Raw genomic sequence first — 25,044 nt, 5'->3', positions numbered from 1 at the left:
ATGCCCCCTGCGGCCGTGCCCCCTGCGGCCGTGCCCCCTGCGGCTGTACTCCCTGCCATGATGATAATTGACTGAACTTCGGGAACTGTAAGCGAGTTCCCTCAAATGTTTTCTTTGTGACAGTTGCCATGGTCATGGTATCTCTTCACAGCAACAGAAACCCAAACTAAGAGTTGGGAGGTGGCGCACGCCTTTAATCCCAGCACTCAGGAGGCAGAGGCAGGCGGATCTCTGTGAGTTCGAGGCCACCTGGTCTACAGGAGCTAGTTCCAGGACAGACTCCAAAGCTACAGAGAAACACTGTCTTGAAAAAACAAAAAAACAAACAAAACCCCATGTTCTCTGCATCTGTATCTGGGTGTTCCTGAATATACTTAAAAAAGAAAGAAGGAAAAAAGAAATAAATAAAAGAAGAAATAGAGACAGTTTATTAAAAAGGAAGAAGGCTGGATGCAGTGGGGCTGGTACTGTCCTGTTTCTTTAAGAGATAAGCCCCACCTGTAATGGATTAATTAAAAATGCTGCAGGATTTTCAGTGGCTGCAGCAGTAGAAACGCTGCAGCTCTCTGAGCGGCTGCAGCAGGCCAGGTGGTGGCAGGCAGTGAGTCCTGAGAACAGCCAGTCCCAGGTAAGGATAGCATAGTTTCCTGAGTGGTTGCAACAGACCATGAGGACAGATAGACAGATGGGCACTCCACAAGACCACACCGCAGGTCCCCAAGCGGGGGCAGGCAATGGGCCCCAGAGCAGCCAGTACCAGACAGGGACAGAGCACCGAGACCATACCACAGGTCTCTAAAGTTGGCTGGTCCCGGGCAGCAGGTGAGAGACAGATGGATAGGCATGTTGTGCAGAGTAAGGTTGGATATTTATTTAGTGGGCTGTGGAAGGGAAGAGGGAAAAGAAGGAAAAAAGAGCAGAGAGAGAGAGAGAGAGGTAAGGGAGAAGCAGGGAGAAAATGGAGTGAGGCAGAAGCTGCCTCTTGGGCAAGAGAGGGAAAAGGAAGAGACTCAGCCTGAAAACAGGAAGGAAAATCTTCCTGACTCAGCAGACTGGGGATGGAGTGTGCATGGATTGTCTCTTAAAGGGATACAGCAGGTCATTATATTCCCACCTCTTTTTTATAATAAAAAGGCGGGAGGTTAGGCACCACAGGTTAAGGGAATTGGGGCAACAAATTCTCAAGACTGCTTCCTGCTTATTTGTGGGCATTGTCTTTGAGGGGGGAATCTGAGAAGGTTGGGTGCTGGTCACATCCTGGCGTAGCTGGTCTGTTTGTTCCTGTCCAGTGTTTGTGGTATGGAAATGTCTGGTGTTTCTTATACCTGTTTAAGGTATTAGCAGAACAGAGGACAAAGTTAAGTTAAGGGAAAAAATTTTTAGGACCAGGTGTCAGGGACCGAAGGCCCCAACATAGAAAACTATTTTCCCTAATTGGACTGGTACGGAGGCACGAGAAATAACCAGACACAGCTTACACCATCATCATGGAAGGGCATCTCAGAGTTCTCTCCATCCTGAAAATCTACCTGGGTTTATTATATAGTTTATTATACAAAACATCTTTTAACCCGCGCCCCCCCCCGCTATCCAAGGTGGATACCTCATTAATATTCTCTTTCTGGGGGATGCAGGGCTAGGGAAACACCTGCAACTAAGTCATCAGCTTCAGCAAACACCTCTCCCCAGGTGATCTACATTTCTAACAAAAGAGAAAGGAGCAGCACATCCTGGCTGTTGTTAGGGCAGTGACAGCCTGTCTGCAAGTCTATGTGACAACCTCATGTAGGGGCCATGGCTTCAGAGCCTGGCTGTCACGCCATATAGAAATATGGGCCTACAATCCACTCTCTCTTATTAATTTTAATAAAGCCTGTGCCTCTGCAACAGGACAGATGGGTCGCACCTGGCTTGGGCAAAATCTTCCTATTACCCAAATTTTCCCATCTTTGGAAAGCAGCATTTGCGAGTTTTCTGTCTTAGGCATCTGGGGAGGAGAAGCTTTAAACCTGTCATTGACTGCCGACCTCTGTAAAGAAAAGAGATTAGTGGAGAGAAATATACTTTTAGGCCCTGTGTATCAGCCATATCTTTTGTCAGGATGTATCAATGCTTTCTGAATAATTATGCTTCCAAAGACTATATTCTCCTATCTTAAAGGAGAGTAGAATTGTCTGAGTCAAAAATGTTTCTTCCGCTGGTTCAGAGCATCACTTAGATCTAACATTCTCAGCATACACAACAACTCTCAACATTCTGCATCACAACCTCTCTTTCAGCAATTGCCAATAGCATCAAGCCACAATTATAATTTTTCTACATTATCAGTCAATACTGAATCTCCAATTATGTTTTTTCATATCATAATTCATATTTAGTCAGTTAGTACCAACTCTCCAATTATTCATAATTTCATATTCTTTTTGGTTATTACCGATGTATTTAGCACCACTGGTCAATACCAGATCTTTTCCATCACCTTATATGCAGTTGTAAATATCAGGTCATTACCATTAAAAGTATAATACCATTTGCTGTTATCAAATACCATTTTTAGTCTCTGTGCAGCTGTTAAACCCTTAGTCTGCCCCCTTGTTAAGTGAAGAGGGGTTTTAGTCATTCTTTATTTTGAGTCTTTCTTTCTCTGAGGGGAAAGCTTAGGTCTTAGTTCTGAAGTTTAATTTTTTTATTCAAAATGAGTTCTGTGTCCCATAAACCAAGAACATTCAAATATTCAGTTTGTATCTTAGTTCTAAAGTAACAGGTTTCACATCATAGCCAGCTGCAGACACCACAGTCAGCTCATCTCAGCAGGATCTCTTTGTCCGAAGTCTCTGGAGGCTGAATGTCACACTGCAGCGATGTGAATTGGCAGCTGCAGGTCCTGAGCAGGCTCCTCTCTGTGGGGGCTGGGAAAACTGGATTACCGGTTCCTCCTGGAGCTCTTCTTATTCCGTTTCTCCTGCAGAACTGACAATAGTATAGAACATCTTAATATATTTGAAATGAGGGTTGGATTAAATATAAAGTATTTTTGTAAGAGACTTAAAAGTACATACCAGTTTAAAAATGAGACTTATTGTTTTGTAGTCCGGAATGAGATACAATGAACAGACAATTATAACATTTAACAGTAAATATAGGTGCATTTAAGTTACATGTATGAACAGGAATTGGGCAAAGTGGATACTCTTGGTGGGCCCTACCAAAGGCATGGCACTGCGCAAAACACACATGCAACAGAGTCAGCAAGAGGAATTTAGAGACAAAAACATAAGTAAACCAGGGGACCAGGCAGGGTATACTTCAGTTAAGATGGCAGGACTTGGCCATCTGACCTGGCTCTCAATTAAGATTTAGGAAAAGTCACCTGACCTCAGTTAAGATGCGGTAAGGTCAGCCATGTAGCAGAGTTAACACTGGAGAACCAGTCAGGGAATACCTCAGTAAAGATGGTGGAACTTGGTCACCTGACCTGGCTCTCAGCCAAGATGGTGGCGAAGTCACCTGACCTCAGTCAAAATGGCAGCAGTCACATGTTGTATGGAAAAGCCACAATTTTGAGCTGCAGGGAATTTAAGGTTAATAATAAGAGAGACCTAGAGACATGATCCACCCTGTCACTGAGTCACCATGCCACAAGCCACAGAGGGGAGCAAAAGGCTGGAATTGGAAAAGCCACCTCGTGAATCTAAACAATCTTTTTGGCAGCATTAGCAGAGATGGGGTCCATTTTCCTGTGCGCTGACAGTAGTCAGAAAGCTCCCGTAAAAGTGGAGCTGGCGGGACACCAGCAGAGTGAGGGCAGGAGCTGAAGAAGTAGGGCATTAAGGCCTGTGGTTTTAGGGCCTCTAAAAGGCATCCATCCCAGGGAGGTGGACATGGATGGCTTGCTACCCACAGCTGGAACTGTGAAAACCCGTGAAAAGGCAACACCACAAGGCTCCAAGTGACCTTTACTAAAACAAAAACAAGCAACACAGCAGGGGGGAGAAAAGAAAAGGAAAAAAAAGAGAAAGAAAATCTGAGGGACCCTGGGACCCCAGTCAAATGCACTGCACAGAATATGCAGTGCTAGCATGGAAGGATTGATCCTGGGTTAATCTGGTCACAATTTTAGCTAAGGGAAGCAATCCAGAGACGAATGTCAGCAAAGGGCTCAACCATAGCAGAATAGTGGAAAGTCACCAATCCAAGTTGGTGTTGTGCAGAGAAATCACGCTTAGGCAACATGGAACATGTGGTTGTTGAGGAAAAAAATTGGTTCCAGATCCCGACTCCAGGAGAGGGGCTTGGGGCAGGAGAGCCTCCTGAGTCTCAAGGCACAAATGTAATGGTAAAAGTAAAATGCTGTGGATCCTGAGTGGTTGCAGTGGGCCATGAGATCATGCCTCCAGCCCCTGAGTGAGGGCGAGCAGTGGGCCCCAGAGAGCAGCCAGTCACAGGCAGGGATGGCACAGTTCCCTGAGTGGCTGCAGCAGTCCATGAGGAGAGACAGACAGATGGGCATGCCACAAGACCATGCCACAGGTCTCCAAAGGCGGCTGATCCCAGGTAGGGAGCCATGTGGCAGCGAGAGACGTAGGCAAGTCACAGCACCAATGAAATGGATTAATAAAAATGCTGCAGATCCCAAGTGGCTGCAGCAGACCATGAGGAGAGACAGACAGATGGACACTCCACAAGACCACACTGCAGGTCTCTGAAGGCGGCTGGTCCCAGGCAGCAGGCAAGAGACAGACAGATAGGCACACCATGCAGAGTGAGGTTGGATATTTATTTAGTGGGTTATGGAGGGAAAAGGAGAGAAGAGCAGAGAGAGAGAGACAGACAGACAGACAGAAGGGAGAGACAAAAGCTGCCTCTTTGAGAGGGAGATGGAAAAGGAAGAGACTCAGACTGTAAGCAGGAAGGACAATCTACCTGCCTCAGCAGACAGGGGAGGGAGTGGGTGTGGCTTGTCTCTTAAAGGGACAGGACAGATCATTACATCGCCTACTCCTTCCCCTGTCCACTGACGCAAGTTCATCTTCCTTCTGCTTCCAGCCTGAACTTTCTACTTTTCGTGTTTCTCCCAAAGAGTCCTCTCCCACCTCCTCTCTCTCTCTCTCTGCCTCTCTCTGCTCTTCCCCCTTCTCCCCTTCCACCACTTCCCTTTTCCCTCCATAACCCACTGAATAAACTACACCCAAACCCTCTCTCTGCATGGTGCCTATCCGTCTCCCACCCACCCATGACAGCGTTTTACCATTACAGGCACCTCTTTAATCCCAGAATTTAAGAGGTAGAATTGGGTGAATCTCAAGAAGCGCCTCGTCTACACTGGGAGTTCTAGGTCAACCAGGACCTGTCTAAAAGAATCAAGAAAAGAAATAAGAAAGAAAAAAGGCACTTCCTGGAGTGGAGGTGGGCCAGTGACCTGGAAATGAGGCTTAGGAAGCCCACACTCTGTGAGTTCAGACCCTTGACAGGTTAAATATACAGTGGGGCTTCTTGACAGGTTATTTACATAGAGTGGGGTTCTTGACAGGTTATTTACATAGGGCGGGGCTCTTGACAGGTTATTTACATAGGGTGGGCTTTTTATTTTTTTTTTTTTTTGGTTTTTCGAGACAGGGTTTCTCTGTGGCTTTGGGGCCTGTCCTGGAACTAGCTCTTGTAGACCAGGCTGGCCTCGAACTCACAGAGATCCGCCTGCCTCTGCCTCCCGAGTGCTGGGATTAAAGGCGTGCGCCACCACCGCCCGGCTAGGGTGGGCTTTTTAAAAAATATTTATTTATTTATTTATTATGTATACAATATTCTGTCTGTGTGTATGCCTGCAGGCCAGAAGAGGGCACCAGACCTCATTATAGATGGCTGTGAGCCACCATGTGATTGCTGGGAATTGAACTCTGGACCTTTGGAAGAGCAGGCCATACTCTTAACTGCCAAGCCATCTCTCCAGCCCTAAGGGTGGGGCTCTTGACAGGTTATTTACATAGGGTGGGACTTCTTTGCAAGCTATTTGCATAGAGTGGGGCTTTTTCCTGTTTGAAGGGCCTTAGCTTTTCTTACCCATGCCCCATCTGTAGCCCCAGTTAGGCGGGTTTTCAGCTTTTCCTAACAACTGGCAGCTTTCAGATGGAAATCTCAAAGCTTCTCACATCCCTGCTCTCCTGTGAGAACCCCCTCTGAGAGTTTTGGTCCCAGAAACTTGGAAGGGGTGAAGGGTGAAGATCCCTCTTCTATACTTCTTCAGTGCTGCTCACGGGTGTAATCCATGCCTGAGAGGGACAAGAGTCTCTCACACTTGGTCTGTTTGTTGGAGAGGAGACATGGAGTTCTCTGTAGGAGTTTGTACCAGGCTTTCTCTTTTGGGCGACCAGCCAGCTTACAAATCATGACACAGAGACTTATTATTAGTCATAAATGTTCAGCCTAAATTAGTTAATAGTTATAAAAGCTCTGGTGGTGGTGGTGCATGCCTTTAATCCCAGCCTCATAGGCAGAGGTAGATGGATCTCTGTGAGGTTGAGGCCAGCCTAGTCTACAGAGCAAGTTCTAGGCCAGTCAGGGCTACACAGAGAAACTCTGTTCAAAAGAATAAAAAAAGCTCAGTCTAGCTTAGGCTCATTTCTGGCTAGCTCGTTTATTTTATTTTTTTATTTAATTTAATTAATTAATTAATTTATTAATTAATTAATTAATTTATTTATTTTTTGGTCTTTCAAGACAGGGTTTCTCTGTGGTTTTGGAGCCTGTCCTGGAACTAGCTCTTGTAGACCAGGCTGGTCTCGAACTCACAGAGATCCACCTGTCTCTGCCTCCTGAGTGCTGGGATTAAAGGCGTGTGCCACCACCGCCCGGCTGGCTAGCTCTTTTATTTTAACCTGTTTCTCTTTATTTATTTTTTGTCTTGGGGCTTTTTACTTTTCTTTCATTTTTTAATCTTACTTTCACTGCTTCTCACGTCTAACTGGCTGCCATCTGCCTGGCTTCTTGCTCTGGTCATGTTTCTCTCTTCTCTATTTCTCTCGTTCTCTTCCCCAGCCTAGAGTCTTCATCCTTTATTCCCTCTGCCTGCCAGCTCCACCTACCCTTTTCCTGCCTAGCTATTCAGCTTTTTTGTTAGGCCCATCAGGTGCCTTAGGCAGCAAGGTAAAACAAATGGAGCACACCTATACATGATTAAACATGAACACATCCATACATGTTAAATAATCACAGCATAAACAAATGTAACATGATGGAGGAGGGTCATATGTCTATTGGTTAATAAAGAAACTGCCTTGGCCTTTAATAGGACAGAAAATTAGGTAGGAGGAGTAAACAGAGCAGAATGCTGGGAGAAAGAAGCTGAGTCAGGCAGTCACCATGATTCTCCTCTCTGAGACAGATGCAGGTTAAGATCTTTCCTGGTAAGCCAGCTCGTGGTGCTACACAGATTACTAAATATGGGTTAATCAAGACGTGAGAATTAGCCAGTAAGAGGCTAGAGCTAATGGCCAGGCAGTGTTTTTTTTTTTTTAATATTTATTTATTATGTAATGTATACAATATTCTGTCTGCGTGTATGCCTGAAGGCCAGAAGAGGGCACCAGACCTCATTACAGATGGTTGTGAGCCACCATGTGGTTGCTGGGAATTGAACTCAGGACCTTTGGAAGAGCAGGCAATGCTCCCAACCACTGAGCCATCTCTCCAGCCCCAGGCAGTGTTTAAAAGAATACAGCTATCCGGGTGGTGGGACGCAGCCCACTGCACCACAACAGTAACACATCTTTACACAGTTAACTTCCCACAACGGGAGTTGGCTAGGAACCCTGTATCAGAGTTTGGTTCGAGTGGCGACTGAAGCATTTACCTAAATTGTTCTATTTTTAAAAAATATTTATTTATTTATTAATTATGTATACAATATTCTGTCCGCGTGTATGCCTAAAGGCCAGAAGAGGGCACCAGACCTCATTACAGATGGTTGTGAGCCACCATGTGGTTGCTGGGAATTGAACTTAGGACCTTTGGAAGAGCAGGCAGTGCTCTTAACCTCTGAGCCATCTCTCCAGCCCCTAAATTGTTCTATTAATTATAAAAACTCGGGATCCAGATATTGGGGTGCAAATCTGATAGATCAAGAAGGCAGCATAGGGCCAGGCAGTGGTGGTGCACACCTTTAATCCCAGCACTTGGGAGGCAGAGGCAGGCAGATCTCTGTGAGTTCGAGACCAGCCTGGTCTACAGAGCTAGTTCCAGGACAGGCTCCAGAGCCACAGAGAAACCCTATCTCGAAAAACCAAAAAAAAAAAAAAAAAAAAAAAAAGAGAGAAAGAAAGAAAGAAAGAAAGAAAGAAAGAAAGAAAGCAGCTGATTTCTCTCTACTCCAGACTGAACGGGCTGCAAATCTCTCCAAGGCCCTCCGTATGCTTAAAAGGACCCTCTCTTCCTATGCCTCTCTATCTGGGTCCTCCAAAATCTCTATGGCTAGTTCTGGTCGGCTAGCTGTGGATTCCACCTCTTTTTTTTTTTTTTAAAGATTTATTTATTTACTGTGTACACAGTGTTCTGTCTACATGTCTGCCTGCAGGCCAGAAGAGGGTGCCAAATCTCATTACAGATGGCTGTGATCCACCATGTGGTTGCTGGGAATTGAACTCAGGACCTCTGGAAGAGCAGTCAGTGCTCTTAACCTCTGAGCCATCCCTCCAGCCCCTGGTCTCCACTTCTTGATTCAAGATTTGACTTTATTAATAGTCTCAGAGTGTTACAGTACAAACAAATATCCCAAAACACATGACCCATGTCTTTGATTGCAGAATTTGGCAGATTAAAAGCAGAGACAGGCAGATTTATTTTGAGTTTGAGGCCAGCCTGCTCTACACATTGTTTTCCAGGACAGCCAGGGGTACAGTCAGGGATCCATAGTGAGATCCTGTCTCTGTGCCTCACCATAGTTTAGTGTTTGAAATTGTTATATAGCCTAGATGCAACACATTTTGTAATGTTAAAACATGATATTTGCTGGGTGATGGTGGCACACCTATTTAATCCTAGCACTTGAGAGGCAGAGGCAGGTAAAACTCTGTGAGTTCAAGACCAACCTGGTGTACAGAGTGAGTACCAGGACAGTGAGGGTGTTAGAGAAGCCATGACATAAAAAACAAAATAAAACAAAAAAAAAGAATGTAACAAGAGCCGTCTGGGATCATAGCACAGCTGGGGGAGGGCTCACTCAGCGAGCAAAAGGTCCTGGGGTCAATCTTCAGCACCAAATGAAATAGGGGTGGTGAGTGGTGAGCATCTGCAAGCCCAGCACTTGGTAGGTAGAGGTAAATGTTATGCCCAAATCCACAAAGTCCCAGCCAAAGCCATCAAGGAAACCAAGTCCCATATGTAAAAGCAAAGAGCCTTTATTTTAATCAAGTTTGCAAACTCGGTCTTTCTGCATGTCGAAATGTATTGAAAAAACCGGAGAGCCCCAAGCTCAATTAGAATAGGGTTTTATAGTAGTAAAGGTGGGGGTGAGGGGTTTCTGATGATTTAAGACCCCGATTGGCTTTCATTTGTCTAGGGTGTCCTGGTAAATGTACACTGGCAAGTGATCCTATCTACACCGCTGGGAATGCCAGGCATTTCCTTTGAATGGCCTGTTCTTTTTTATTTATTTATTTATTTATTTATTTATTTATTTATTTATTTTTCCCCATGATATTTATTGAGCTCTACATTTTTCTTTTTTTAAAATATTTATTTTATTTATTATGTATACAATATTCTGTCTGTGTGTATGCCTGCAGGCCAGAAGAGGGCACCAGACCCCTTTACAGATGGTTGTGAGCCACCATGTGGTTGCTGGGAATTGAACTCAGGACCTTTGGAAGAGCAGGCAATGCTCTTAACCTCTGAGCCATCTCTCCAGCCCGAGCTCTACATTTTTCTCTGCTTCCCCCACTGCCTCTCCCTTCCCACCTTCAATCCTCCCCCAAGGTTCCCATGCCCCCAATTTATTCAGGAGATCTTGTCTTTTTCTACTTTCTACTTCCCATGTAGATTAGATCTATGTAAGTCTCTCTTAGTGTCTACATTGTTATCTAAGTTATCTGGGATTGTGATTTGTAGGCTGGCTTTCTTTGCTTTATGTTTAAAAACCACCTATGAGTGAGTACATGTGATAATTGTCTTTCTGTGTCTGGGTTACCTCACTCAAAATGGTGCTTTCTAGCTCCATCCATTTTCCTGCAAAAGTCCAGCTGTCGTTATTTTTTTCTGCTGTGTAGTACTCCATTGTGTAAATGTACCACTTTTTTAAAATCCATTCTTTGGTTGAGGGGCATTTAGGTTGTTTCCAGGTTCTGGCTAGGACAACAAAGCTGCTATGAACATAGTTGAGCACAATGGCCTGTTCTTGGGTTGGGGGGCGGTCAGGTAATCTCAGCTCGTGGTTCCTCTTGCAACCAAGCATTGCCTCAGGGTAAACTACTGAGACCCAGGCCTCTTGTTAAATTTATTGATGGCCAGAGTCCCAGGTGATAATGGTTGGAAGTATAGAACTTCCTTTGGGTGGCCTGACCTGCCCTTACTTAGCTAATCAGGACTGCCCCCTGCCCAAGAAGATCAGACTTTCAAGGACACCCTTAGCTACAGAGTGAAATCAAGGCTTCTGAGCTATACAAGACCCTACTTATTTCAAAACAAACAAGAAGACCCTACTGGTGAGACGGCTTAACTGCTAAAGGCCTGTGCCACAAAGCCATGAAAGGCCGGAAAAGATTCCATTTCTGTGCTGGGCCCTTTTGGGACTTTGAACTATACCCCAGGCCCCAAGATAAGCTGAAGGCCGGACCCCTCTTTAGGGGCAGTATTAGCTAATGGAGAAACCTAAGCTACATAACAGTGCTGACTGTAGCCCATTCCCCAACCCAACTTTCCCTATCAGCTGGGTGATATCAGCCGGGCAATATCTCAAGCAGCCCCTGTTGTTAGCACAGGGTCAGCAGATGCCTGGAGGACGCAACCAGGGAGGCTGTTGCTATCCCCTTAGATACTAACAGCCTATCAGGAACTAACACTTGAGCTTTACCTCACCTTTAGCCAATTGTGATAAAGGATAAGTAATTTTGTATTTTGAGACTATAACCTTGTGACTGCTTTGTGTTTTTTGTCTTTCTAAACCCCTTACAATAGTAGACGGGGTTCTTCTCCCTCCATCTGCTGTGTCAGACTGTGAGGCAGAGGACCCGTGTTAGTGAAAGACCTGGGTAAATCCAGACCCCTCCAGCTGGAAGAGAAGAGCCAAAAATCTAGGATTGGCTGGTTCCGTGACTCTGTTTCAGGAACTAGCTGAAGAAAAAGTTAGATTGTAATCTTGAGAATAATCTTGAGAAACAGGGAGTTACCCCCTTGTGATTATCACTGGTATTTTCAGAATTTTCCAATGATCACTGGTGTTGTTTTTTTAAAATATATGGAGTGTCCTGGGTGAACTGGTTGAGCCGTGCAGAGCCGAGCGGGTCCTGAGCAGCCAGTCCCAAGCTGCCGGTCCTGGAGCGGTGGCCCAAGCGGTGGTGGCTGCAGCTTCCCAACAGCAGGCGGCCACGTGTAAACAGGCCCGTAGACACAGAAAATAGTCATAAACATTTATTAAAGGAGAGAGAGAGAAGGGGAAGAGAAAAGAGAGAGGCAAAGACATGTGTGCACACCAGAAAGAACAAGAAGAAAGAGATGAAGGACCCCCACCCAGCTTAGCATCAGTAACGCCATTTTGCAAGGCTTGTACTACACGTTCAGGGTTCAACTGAGGACAGTATGAGAGGCTGCCAATAAAAATAAATACAGAGACAGCCAGAGAGGTTCTTCAGGGGCTGGATGAATCACCATCTGTGTTTCTTGAGTGTTTAAAGGAGGCTTACTCCCTTTGACCCAACCTCTGAGGGTCAGCAGTAGCTATGGCCTTCATAGGACAGTCAGCATCAGATATTAAGAAAAGTTACAGTGGTTAGAAGGGTTGCAGGATTATATCTTGCAGGATTTGGTTAAGGAGGCAGAGAAAGTGTTTCATAAGTGAGAGACTGAGGAAGAGAAGGGAGAGGGAGAGAACGAGAGAGAGAGAGAGAGAGAGAGAGAGAGAGAGAGAGAGAGGCAGGAGACAGAAGAAAGAGAGGACCCAAGGGATCATAGACAAAAGAGAAATTTGATAGAATTTGGCCACAGTGGTAGGAGAGAAAAGGAAGACAGGACCTAGACAGATAGAACCCGGGCAACAGAAGACCAAAGATGAATGAAGATGGACAGAGGCACCCCTTGGACAAAGACCAGTGTGCTTATTGCAAAGAAAAAGGACATTGGGCAAGGGAATGCCCAAAGAAGAAAGGAAGGGCCTCTAAGGTACTGGCCCTAGAAGAAGATGATTAGAGGGGATGGGGCTTGGACCCTCTCCCCTGCACCTAGGGTAACTCTGACTGTGGAGAGGACCCCTATGGATTTTCTAGTGGACTGAGCACTCTGTACTGAAACAACCATTGGGGAAGCTAAAGAATACAAAGAGTATAGTAATTGGAGCAACTGGACAGAAACAATATCTGTGGACCACCTTATGGACGTAGATTTGGGGAGAGGACAAGTGACTCATTCCTTCCTGGTTTTCCCTGAGTGTCCCACGTCTTTACTAAAAACAAAATTGAAGGACCTATCCAAAAAATTAAACCCTGTTGCCAGCAGATGACCTTCTTGCCTGAAAGCTATTGCTGCCATATCCCTGCTCATCAAAGATGCTGATAAGATCACTCTGGGACAGCAGACGACCGTAGTGACACCTACATTCTAGAAAGCATTATCCGACAACCTGCTGACCGATGGATGACCAACGCTCATATGACACATTATCAAAGCCTTTTGTTGAGTGACCAGGTGAACTTCACTCCCTCAATCCAGCTGCTGTCCTCAATCCCGCCACCCTACGGCCCGAGACTGATGAGTCCTCACCTACCCATCACTGCGCTGACATTCTGGCAGAAGAAGCTGGTACCCGAAATGATCTAAAGGATCAGCCTTGGCCTGAGAGTCCAAGCGGGTATATGGATGGCAGCAGTTTCGTAACTGAAGGTAAGCGGAAGACAGGGGCAGTGGTGGTGGACGGGAAGCAAGTGATCTGGGCCAGCAGCATCCCTGAAGGGACATCGGCCCAGAAAGCCGAACTTGTGGCTTTGAAACCAGTTCTACAGATGGCAGAGGGGAAGTCTATCAACATCTACACTGACAGCAAGTATGCTTTTGCCACTGCCCATATACACGGAACAATATACGGACAAAGAGGACTGTTAACATCTGCAGGAAAAGACATAAAAAAGAAAAAAGAAATTTTGAGCTTCCTTGAGGCCCTATATTTGCCAAGGAAGGTAGCCATCATACATTGTCCAAGACACCAAAAAGCTCGAGATGCTGTGGCTAAAGGAAACCAGATGGCAGACCTAACCATGAAACAGGCAGCTCAAGGAGCAGTGATCCTGGCGGTCAAAGAGCCTAAAGATTATTATGATTTCAAGGAAACCTGTAGTGGGAGCTGCGGGCTGCTTCCCTGCCACCCCAGCTCCCGGCCGCCTGGCTAGCTTATGCCCCGAAATAACAACACACGCATTGTATTCTTTTAAACACTGCTTGGCCCATTTCTATTCATGTGTGTAGCACCCCAAGGTGTGCTTACCGGGAAGATTCTAGCCTACGTCCATCCTGGGTCGGAGCTTCATCGCGCCTGCCCTGGCGATGAGCTGCATGGCGTCTGTCTCTCAGAGGAGCTGCCCTGCATCTTCCCGGGAGAGGGGAGCATGGTGTCTGAGCTCACTTCCTCTTCCTCCCAGCATTCTGTTCTGTTTACTCCACCCACCTATGTTCTAACCTATGAGGGCCAAGCAGTTTCTTTATTATTTAACCAATGACCTTCCTCCATCATTTCCCCTTTTTCTGTTAAAAACAAAAAAGGAAGGCTTTAACTTTAACATAGCAAAATTACATATAGCAAAAGTTATCAAGTAAGAATTACAGTTAGAATATTTACATCTATTTTATCATTATCATAACTAAGGAAAACTATAACTATCTATCTATTCTTCAACACCATCAAAGACTCCAGAAGGATATAATATTACCTAAGTAAATGAGAAGTAAGCAACTTAAAAAACTCTAGAAATCACAGAGACATCTTGATGCCTGGACAGTCACCCAAAGATCCTCTGTACCGTTGGGGCATCCATCTTCGGCCTACAGGTCCATAGTTTCCAGCAGACATTTCCATGAAGCAGGAAATTTCAAAGGCAGTTCAGTCACTATCTGCTGTGTCCTGCAGAATGTCTCGCAGACTCTTTCATGAATCAGGAACCCCGAAAGATCATCTCACCTTTAGGCAAGTTCAGCAGTCCTCTTTCTGCGGGTTCTCTGTGTCCAGTTTATACAATAGTCCAGGCAAGAGCAGTTTCTTGCCCAAATGGCTATCAAACTCCATAAGGTGCCTCTTTGATGCCCATCTTCTTTCTTCTTGAAGTAGATTGGTGCTGCCAGGAGCAGAGTGTCTCATTGTCATGAAAAACCCTAAGTTATTAAAACATTTAAAATACCATATTCTCTAGCCTTTGAAAGATATGATGAATGCCTATCTGAAATATATCCATGCACATCTAGAAAATCTAACTAACATTACTAAAAGCTTGACAATTATCGATGATTATCCATTAACAACCTATATACATTACATTTTTACATGAACTACACAATCACAATACCTTAATCAATATCAGAAATACATATACATATAACAAAATTGACCTTAAATTTATATCAATAAACCAAGATTCATATCAATACAAATTACTCACATCTATATCATCTCCCTCTTTAAATGTAAAAGAACATTTATAAACAATATTTGGGAACATGGGCACAGTTTTTTCTCTCCAAACTGCTTCCTGCTGAATGGGGGCGCTGTTATTCAGGTCTTTTATGGAATAACCTGTCTGCTAGATTCCTCTCAGTCTGCAGTTGAGCAAAGTAATTTTTTGAAGGTGTTCACAGCAACCCTTCAGGAGGACGTGGTCCATCATACCATATTGGGATAGAAGCAATCCACAGTGTCTCATCCTCTGTGAAAACAAAAGAAAAAACTCTTTTCCAAAGTATTGTATCCTTAGATCCAAATTCTGAAGTCAAGGTATTTTCAAAATATCTATGTTGGATTAGTTCAGCAGCATTTATAAACAAATATCTTTTAGCATCTGTTGCTCCTTCCTCAGCATTCAAATAATTCAAAGAGAGCATAATAGCATATAGTATCAAGATTCTCTGTGTATTTTCCATCTTTGTGCAGCTTTATTTTAACTCTATTTTGTTTATTTTTACTTTTGTTTTATATTCTCTGTATATATTTGTCCTGGAATAACTCTGTAGACCAGATTGTCCTTGAAATCTCAGAGATCCTTCTGTCTCCGCCTTCCAGGCATTGGGATTAAAGGCGTGTGCTACCACACCTTGAAGTCACAGAGGTAAATCTCCCTCTGCCTCCAAAGTGTTGGGATTAAAGGTGTGCACTACCACACCCAACTACTTTCTTTCTTCCCTTTTTACTTTTAAGAACTTTAATTTTTAGCCTGCATATATTTTTAACACACTGTAAATCATTTAAACATTTTCTTTGACTTTGAATATTTCTTTTACTGTATATCTCTCTTTTTCTGACCACACAAGCCTTGAAATTACTGAGCAATATGGGTAGGTTTAAAGCCATGGCTTTGCCTGCTAGATCCAGCCCATTCTTTAGGTTTCCAGCCTCATGGTGGAGGTACCGGCTGTAGCCATGTTTATCACCACAACTCTGTGGCGTTTCAAGGTCCTTGCCAGCAAACAAGCTACAACACTCAAATGCTCTCTCTGTAGCTGACCTCCTGCCTCAGAGTCAGAGTTTGCCCTGGCAGGATGGATCAGAATTCCAGCATTTTAAAACAGCACAACTTTTTTCCTGCTATAGCTGAAAACAAACAAGCATGCAGTCAGCTTTTATCAATACCATTTAAGTGTTTCGTGGCAGGACCTCTTAATGAGCTGCAGGATTTTGCAGCTAAAGCTGAGTCAGGAAGCCTCTCTTAGATGAGAGCGCTTACTTGCCTCTAGCAAGCAGAGCAGACCCAAGAAATTACTGCTACCAAGAAAACATGCTTTACTCTATTCTTTCCCAAGCTTTCTCAGGGTTTCTGTGGATATAGTTGTCCACATGTTGGGGGCCATTTTGTAGTGGGAGCTGCGGGCTGTGTTCCTGCCGCCCCAGCTCCTGGTAGCCTGGCTAGCTTATGCCCCAAAATAACAACACACAAACTGTATTCTTTTAAACACTGCTTGGCCCATTATATCTAGCCTCTTCTCGGCTAACTCTTGCATCTGGACTAGCCCATTTCTAATAATCTCTGTGGTTTACTAGGAAGGATTCTAACCTATGCCCATCTTGGGCCAGAGCTTCATTGCGTCTGACCTAGAGAGGAGAGGCATGGCGATTGCCTCATTTCCACATACTGTTCTGTTTACTCCACCCACCTATGTTCTAACCTATGAGGACCAAGCAGTTTATTTTTTAACCAATGACCTTCCTCCATCAGAAACCAACTTTAGAACCCCCGAGGACCATCAAGTTATGGGCAAATTAGGACTGGTAAAGAAAACCCAAAAGGGGCAGTAGAGACAGAAGGAGGAAAACTAGTCCTCCCACAAAAAGAAGGGCACAAGTATGTTACCAACTTACATTACCTGACCCCCCTGGGGGCCAAGAAACTAAAAGATGTGGTTAGGTCCTCCAACTATTATGTTATGAGACTCTCTGACTTGGCAGAAGTAGTAGTCCAAAGCTGCAAGGTCTGTGCTATGACTAATGCAGGACGCTCCATATATACTCCTGGGAAGAGGCTCAGGGGCGACCGGCCTGGGGCCTACTGGGAGGTAAATTTTACAGAAATTAAGCCAGCCAGATATGGTAGGAAGTATTTATTAGTTTTTATAGATACTTTTTCAGGTTGGGTAAAAGAAGCTTTTCCTACTAGGACTGAGACAGCCAATGTGGTGGCTAAGAAGATCATAGAAGAAATCTTCCTGAGGTTTGGGATACCCAAGGTAATCGGGTCTGATAATGAACCTGCCTTTGTTGCCCAGGTAAGTCAGGGACTGGCCACCCAACTGGGGATCAATTGGAAATTAGATTGTGCTTACCGACCCCAGAGCTCAGGCCAGGTAGAAAGGATGAATAGAGGGGCTGGAGAGATGGCTTGGAGGTTAAGAGCATTGGCTGCTCTTCCAGAGGTCCTGAGTTCAATTCCCAGCAACCACATGGTGGTTCACAACCATCTATAATGGGATCTGGTGCCCTCTTCCCTAAAAGAGACCCTGACAAAATTGGCCCTAGAGATCAGTGGGAATAACTGGACAGTCCTCCTTCCCTTTGCCCTGTTCCGGGTTAGGAACACCCCAGGGCAATTTAAACTCACCCCTTATGGGATCCTATGTGGGGGACTGCCACCACTCACTGAGTCGGGTGGAGTGTATAATCCTGATGCTATTCTTTCTAGACCTTTATTTGCCCACCTAGAGGCCCTTGAAGTGGTGAGACGCCAGATCTGAAAACAACTAAAAGAAGTTTATGTGCTGGCCGGGCGGTGGTGGCGCACGCCTTTAATCCCAGCACTGGGAGGCAGAGGCAGGCGGATCTCTGTGAGTTCGAGACCAGCTTGGTCTACAAGAGCTAGTTCCAGGACAGGCTCCAAAACCACAGAGAAACCCTGTCTCGAAAAAACAAAAACAAAAACAACAAAAAAAAGAAGTTTATATGCTCAAGACTCACATGTGCTACATCAGTACCAAGTAGGGGACGACATTTTTGTCCAGTGGTGTCAAGTTGGGAATCTTGAGCCTCGTTGGAAAGGGCCATGCTTGGTGCTCTTGACAAATTGCAGTTTCTGGGGCTTTTAACAACACCACCAGTTGGGATGTTTGTGTTTGGGGGACTAATTATAGGCTGACTCTTACTGAGCTTACAGGTGTAGGGTCAAGCTTGGGAAGTACACTGGCTGTCTACAGACGTTTGTGTAATGAGACTCTTAAGAGCCCTAAGATTCCTGACACCAGGTACTTGGTTCCTGGTTTAGATAAATGATGGGCTTGTAGGACAGACCTGACACCTTGCGTGTCGACATTGGTTTTTAATGACACCAAAGATTACTGTGTGCTTGTACAACTGGTACCTAGGGTCTTTTATCATCCAGCTAACATGCTTACAAGCACCCAACTCGCTTTCAATGAGAACCTATTTCTCTGACATTAGCTTAGCAGTAATCCTGGGCCTTAGGGTAGCTGCCGGTGTTGGGACAGATACCGCTGCCCTAATACAGGCCCCTCAGTACTTTAATGAATTAAGAATAGCCATGGATAAAGATTTGAGGGCTCTAGAGCGATCTGTTTCCAAACATGAAGAGTCATTGACTTCCCTCTCAGAAATGGTCTTACAGAATAGAAGGGGATTAGATTTGTTATTCTTTTTTTTTTTTTTTGGTTTTTCGAGACAGGGTTTCTCTGTGGTTTTGGAGCCTGTCCTGGAACTATCTCTGTAGACCAGGCTGGTCTCGAACTCACAGAGATCCGCCTGCCTCTGCCTCCCGAGTGCTGGGATTAAAGGCGTGCACCACCATCGCCCGGCAGATTTGTTATTCTTAAAAGATGGAGGATTATGCGCCGCCTTCAGAGAGGAATGTTGCTTCTATGTGGACCATTCAGAAGTAATTAAAGATTTCATGAGTAAACTTAGAGAAAGGTTAGACAAAAGACAAAGAGACAGAGAAGCACATCAGGGATGGTTTGAGAGCTGGTTTAATAGATCTCCTTGGATGACTACTCTGATATCCTCCCTTATGGGACCTTTCCTGATTTTGCTTCTGCTACTGATTATAGGTCCATGTGTATTAAATAGACTAATTACCTTTATTAGAGAAAGAATAAGTGCTGTTCAGATTTTGATGTTATGCCACCAATATAGTGCTTTACAAGGTCAAGAGGATACTGAAATCTAGTTCTATGGTTAGAACTAGGTACTGGAAGAAGTGGGGAGATGAAAGACCAGGATAAATCCAGACCCCCTAGCAGAAAGAGAAGAGTCAAAAATCTAGGTTATCTGGTTCAATGACTTTGTTTCAGGAACGGGCTGACCACAAAGTTAGATTATAATCTTGAGAAACAGGGATTTACCCCCTTGTGATTATCACTGGTATTTTTGGAATCTTCTAATGATGCCCTCCCTACCCCCTTTGGGTTGTGTTTTTTTTTCCCTTAAATGCTACGGGGGTCGAACTCCTCTACCCCTGCGTGGGATATGAGTTTTGGCCCCAGCACGCTGGTTCCTGTCAATAAACCTCGTGTGATTACAGCAAGGATGGTCTCTCATGAGTTCTTGGGTGGGGGTCATGTTATCCCGAGACTTGAATAAGAGTCTCCCAACTCTGGGGGTATTTTGACTCCAAGATGTGACCAGAAACCAGCCTTCACAGGTCCCCCAAGAAAGACTTCAACACCCACAAATATGCAGGTACGAGTCTTGAGAATCCGCTGTCCCAGCTCCCTCAACCTGCTATTCCTAATTCCCCACCTTTTTATTATAAGAAAAAGATGGAATGTTTTAATCTGCTGGCCTGGTTGTCACCTGGGTACCCTGTCCCTTTAAGAGACAAGCCCCGCCCACTCCCAGTCTCCCCAGAGGTTTACCCCAGCTCTGTACCTCTCTGTCTCTTGCCTGCCCCTCAGTTTACCCCGTTTTATGAATGATAACAGAAAGCCCTCGTGGGAGACGGGGAAAACTGGAGTCAAGACTGTTTTTGTGTGACCGCAGGGTTTTGTCCTTTCCTACCACCGCAGCTTCTTTTGGCCGGGTTTATAATTTGATTGAGTTGCCTCCCATTTCCTTCCCTCTACTAATAATGATGAAGTGTGCTTATCTGGGACGCTCTGCTCCTGCCTCATCCTTCCACGTTTCAGTTACAGCTCTTCTCCTCCCCCGGGGTCAAGATGTCGCCAGATCTAGGAACACCTAGTTCCTACACCTGCCGCGTGATTTCTCTCCTGTTTCCTTTCCCTCGCAAGTCACCCAGGACTTTGCTTCACTCAGATTAAACCTGGTCTTATTAATTCGACTTCATTTGGTTTACTGCATCAGCAGAGAAACCTACACAACTGGGTATCAGAACACTTATCAATGTGAAATGATTCTTTTATTATTTACTATTGAACAAATCCCATGCACAAATATTAAAGGAAAAGGGAAATGTGGGACAGATCCAGTCCCCCGCGAAGTCCTTGTGGATGTCAGAGGAATCGGTTCTCACCTTCCCATGTGGGTTCCAGGAACTGAACTCAGGTCCTTGGGCTTGGAGGCAAGCACCCTTATCATTAGAGACAGGGTCTTAGGTAATCCAGGTTGGTATCTTGAATTTAGCTTTCCCGGAGCCCTCCTCTCCTCTGTACAACCCTTCTCTGCCTCTTACCCTTCAAACTGGACTCAGAATAAACATTCCTTCCTTGAGCTGATTGTTGTCAGGTATTTTAACCACAACAGTGAAAAAGACAACCATTACAATAAATAGATATAAAAAATAAGACTTACTGCTGGGCATGATGGCACACACTTTTAATCCCACAAAGCAAGTTCCAGGATAGCCAGGGCTGTTACACAGAGAAACCCTGTCTCAAAAACCAAACAAAAGGGCTGGAGAGATGGCTCAGAGGTTAAGAGCATTGCCTGCTCTTCCAAAGGTCCTGAGTTCAATTCCCAGCAACCACATGGTGGCTCACAACCATCTGTAATGGGGTCTGGTGCCCTCTTCTGGCCTGCAGGCATACAAACAGACAGAATATTGTATACATAATAAATAAATATTTTTTAAAAAGAATATGCTTAAAAATTAAAAAACAAACAAACAAACAAAAGCCTGGCAGTGGTGGCACATGCCTTTAATCCCAGCACTCCGGAGGCAAAGGCAGGTGAATCTTTGTGAGTTTGAGGTCAGCCTGGTCTACAAGAGCTAGTTCCAGGACAGGCTCCAAAGCTACAGAGAAACCCTGTCTCGACAAAAAACAAACAAACAACAACAACAACAACAACAACAAAAAATTATTTGTATTTGTAAGAATGTCTCTGCCACATGGTATAGATCCCCAAGGAGGCTGGAAGTTACAAGAAATTATGATTAGCCTGCAGTGGACTCTGGTAGCCGGGTTCTGGTGCTCTGAATATCAGGGAGATTTTTAAACACATCGCTCCAGACCCACAGTAATAAAGACGTAGCCCTACATTTTCTTTTCTTTTTCATTTTTTTATTATGATTTTAGGTTTTAATCTAAGAAGTTAGCGTACACACACACAGACACACACACACACACGTTTGGATGTGCCAGCAGCTCAGCAAGCACACCTTCCTGTCCTTTCGGAATCCGTCTGTACTCACCTTGGTGTGTTACCTCTCCGTGGTCCTCAGGAGACATTCTGGGCAAGCGAGGCACTAGACTTGAGTTTTGCTCAGGGTCATTTTCTCTGCCAGTTAAAGAATTAAAAGTCAGGGAAAAAAATCTCCAGTGCAAGAGGTAACAGCTGGGGGTATCTCCAACACAGCAAACAGGAGTAGCCAGAATCAGCAGCTGAAGAAAGGTTTGTATTGGAGGTGAAGAAACACATACAGCAGCCACAGAGACGGAGACTCTCTTCAGAGAGCAGAGGAGGGGCATTTTCAGGAAGCTCTCTTACCTGGTCACGGCGCTCACTGTCCCTGCCTACCTATCAGAGTCTATCTCCTAGTCCCTCGGTATTAAATAACAAACTCAGTTTATTTTGCATTTGGAATCCAGTTTGTTGACAGCTAAGCTATTCTCTCCAGCACAGACTTGGTGTCTTGACAGAGTTAATTGGCTATTACCATGAATTTCTTTCTTACTTTTCTTTCTCTTTGTGTTGCCCTGGCTGTTTGTCCTGAAGCTAGCTCGGTAGACCAGACTAGTCTTGAACTCAGAAATCCGCCTGTTTCTGCCTCCCTGAGTGCTGAGATTAAAGGTGTGAAGCACCATTGCCTAGCATGAGTTTGTTTCTTAATTCTTACTTCTGATACCTTGGTTTGTATGTATTCCTTATTGTCGTTACTGTCAGGTCCAAAGGAAACTCCATCTCTCCAAATTCTGACCCAAACCAGCATTCCCCAGGAGCTTGTGAAGTAGGCTCTCCTCAACCAAAGGAGTTATTCCCCTCATACCTGTCAGAGGGAACGAAAAAGCACTGCTGGCCTCCAATCCTCACAACTCCCCCTCTCCCATATCACAACAACGTAGCTCTTACCAGGTACACGACTACCCTACCCCTCCAGCTCAGAAGAACCTAGCTCTTCCCAGGTACACGACTACCCTACCCCTCCAGCTCAGAAGCATCCCTCCCTGATACCTGATCACAGCCATGCTTTCTTTCTCATTGTTCCCTCCTCTCCTGGCCAGGTCCAGTCAGCTGGCCATGTTCAATTTACTATTTTCTCTCTCTTCCAGATGCTTCTTGCTGTTCTCTCTCTCATATCTACAATATAAACCTCCCCCTAGCCAGGTGGTGCCACGAGCCTAGAGATAGAGGCAGGCAGATCTCTGTGAGTTCTAGGCCAGCCTGGTCTACAGAGCGAGTTCCAGGACAGCCAGGGCTACACTGAGAAACCTTGTCCCCCTCAGTCACACCATGGATCCATCATGCCATCAGTTTATACAATTACCACATGACTTTAATTACTTTTCCTTGTAGAAAATGTAGAAATTGTGAATTATGAATCTCTAATTTTGCTGTATTTTGAGATTGTTTTGATTATGTGGGGGTCACATAAATTCCTCATTCACTTTTCTATTTTTTTCAACAATTTTCTGCTGAGATTTTGAAAGTTGAGACTGACTCTGTAGACTGATGGGGGTACTGATATCTACTTTAACAAGATTGTCTTTTGTAGGTCCTGGGGATGGCGGCAGGTGACTTTTCCCCATGAATCATCGTGCTGGGCCAGATCAAGCAAAAAAAAAAAATTTTCCCAATGTCCAAATCCTTCATTGTTTTGTCTGGTTTACTTCTGGTTATTTTATTAGTCTATTATTTTAGATGCTACTGTAATTATTTACATGCTACTAAAATTGTTTTGTTCCTTTTATCGTACTGTTTGTTGAAGGTTTTTCCCCAAAGCACTGATTTTGGCAAGTAATTCACCAGGTGTGCCAGCTCCCTTTTGGCATGTCTCCACAGAAGCTCTTGGAACAGCAATTTTCTCTTCTTCCTCTCAGTTTTTCCTGGATTTTTTATGCCTTGTAGAATTCGTCTTGCTGCTCTTTTCCTCCGGCGCGGTTGGAGTTGTCTGCTACCGACGGTCCTATTGTCATCACTGGCCGCCGCCCCGCCCGGTGTTACCGGTGTTGTAAGAACAAGCCGTACCCAAAGTCTCCTCGCTTCTGCCGAGGTGTCCCTGATGCTAAAATCCGCATCTTTGACTTGGGACGGAAGAAGGCAAAAGTTGATGAATTCCCGCTTTGTGGCCACATGGTGTCAGATGAATAGGAACAACTCTCTTCCGAAGTTCTGGAGGTTGCCCGTATTTGTGCCAACAAATACATGGTAAAGAGTTGTGGCAAGGATGGCTTTCATATTCGAGTGAGGCTTCACCCCTTTCATGTCATCCGAATCAACAAGACGTTGTCTTGTGCTGGGGCTGACAGGCTCCAGAAGGGCATGCGTGGTGCCTTTGGGAAGCCCCAGGGCACAGTGGCCAGGGTTCACATTGGCCAGGTCATCATGTCCCTCCGCACTAAGCTGCAGAATAAGGAACATGTGATCGAGGCTCTTCGTAGAGCCAAGTTCAAATTCCCTGGCCGCCAAAAGATCCACATCTCAAAGAAATGGGGCTTTACTAAGTTTAATGCAGATGAATTTGAAGACATGGTTGCTGAGAAGCGACTCATTCCTGATGGCTGTAGGGTCAAATATATTCCTAATCGTGGTCCCCTGGACAAGTGGCGAGCCCTACACTCCTGAGGGCTTTCACGGTGCTCTCCTGTACCCTACCAAATCATGTTCGGTAATAAATCTCACATCCAGTCTGCTTAAAAAAAAAAAAAAAAAGAATTTGTCTTGCTCTGCCTTCCAGTCTGATGTGGCATAGTAGCCCTGAAAGCAAACACAGTGACTTGAGATTTCCTACAGGTAGAAATATTAAACACGCCTTTTCTATCAGACACTACTGTAGGGCCCAGCCCTCCGAGCTCAATAGAGGCCTGAGTTTCAGATTAGCTGGTTGCAGGAAAGACCACACACTGAGACCACCCAGAATTGACCATCCACAAGGACATTCCTGATGATGTTCCAACCATTATAGATAGGATCACCTGATGTCCCAAAGCACAGGACACATCCATCCCCTTTCACCAGGGCTAGACAAATGTCAACCAATCAAGGGTCCTGAACATTAGAAATCCCTCACCCCCAAACTCTGTGATTATAAAAACCCCACCCCAACTGACATCGCCTCTCTGATTGTGCCAATGTGTTGAACGCATGGAGAATTCAAGTTTGAACTTGAATAAAGGCTCTTTGCTTTTACATATGGGGCTCAGTCTCCTTGTTGGGTTTTGGAGGACTCCATGATCTAGACATACCAACTTAAAATTTTTATTTAGGACAAGGAATTCTAATCCTTATTTTTTCAGCAGTATAACTAAACATTTATTAGAGGAAATAAGTACATGGTACAAATCGGATCACACAGTCTGGTATACTCAGTGTCCTCCCAGTCCTGTGTTCTGATACAAATGCTTCAATTATAAATTAGAATTACAAAAAATTATCCTGGCAAATGCAACAATATCTTGAAGACATAGCTGTTAACAATTTACCAAATATATTATGACCCCTATATTTTAGGCATTTCTCATACTGAATAGCATTAAAACCAGCAGTAACCAATTTCTAATTACCCAAATCTTAGGATGAAAAAAGGAATT

General features: G+C 44.7%; 1 pseudogene; it reads left to right on the top strand.

The window, feature by feature from the left end:
* On the top strand, positions 1-24,104 carry LOC130889873 (60S ribosomal protein L10-like; annotated as a pseudogene).
* The last annotated feature ends 940 nt before the right edge of the window (positions 24,105-25,044 follow it).

Source organism: Chionomys nivalis, chromosome 18 (assembly GCF_950005125.1).
Source record: "Chionomys nivalis chromosome 18, mChiNiv1.1, whole genome shotgun sequence".
NCBI lineage: Eukaryota > Metazoa > Chordata > Mammalia > Rodentia > Cricetidae > Chionomys > Chionomys nivalis.
The sequence above is the reverse complement of the archived record's forward strand: the minus strand, read 5'-3'. Positions and strand labels throughout refer to the sequence as shown.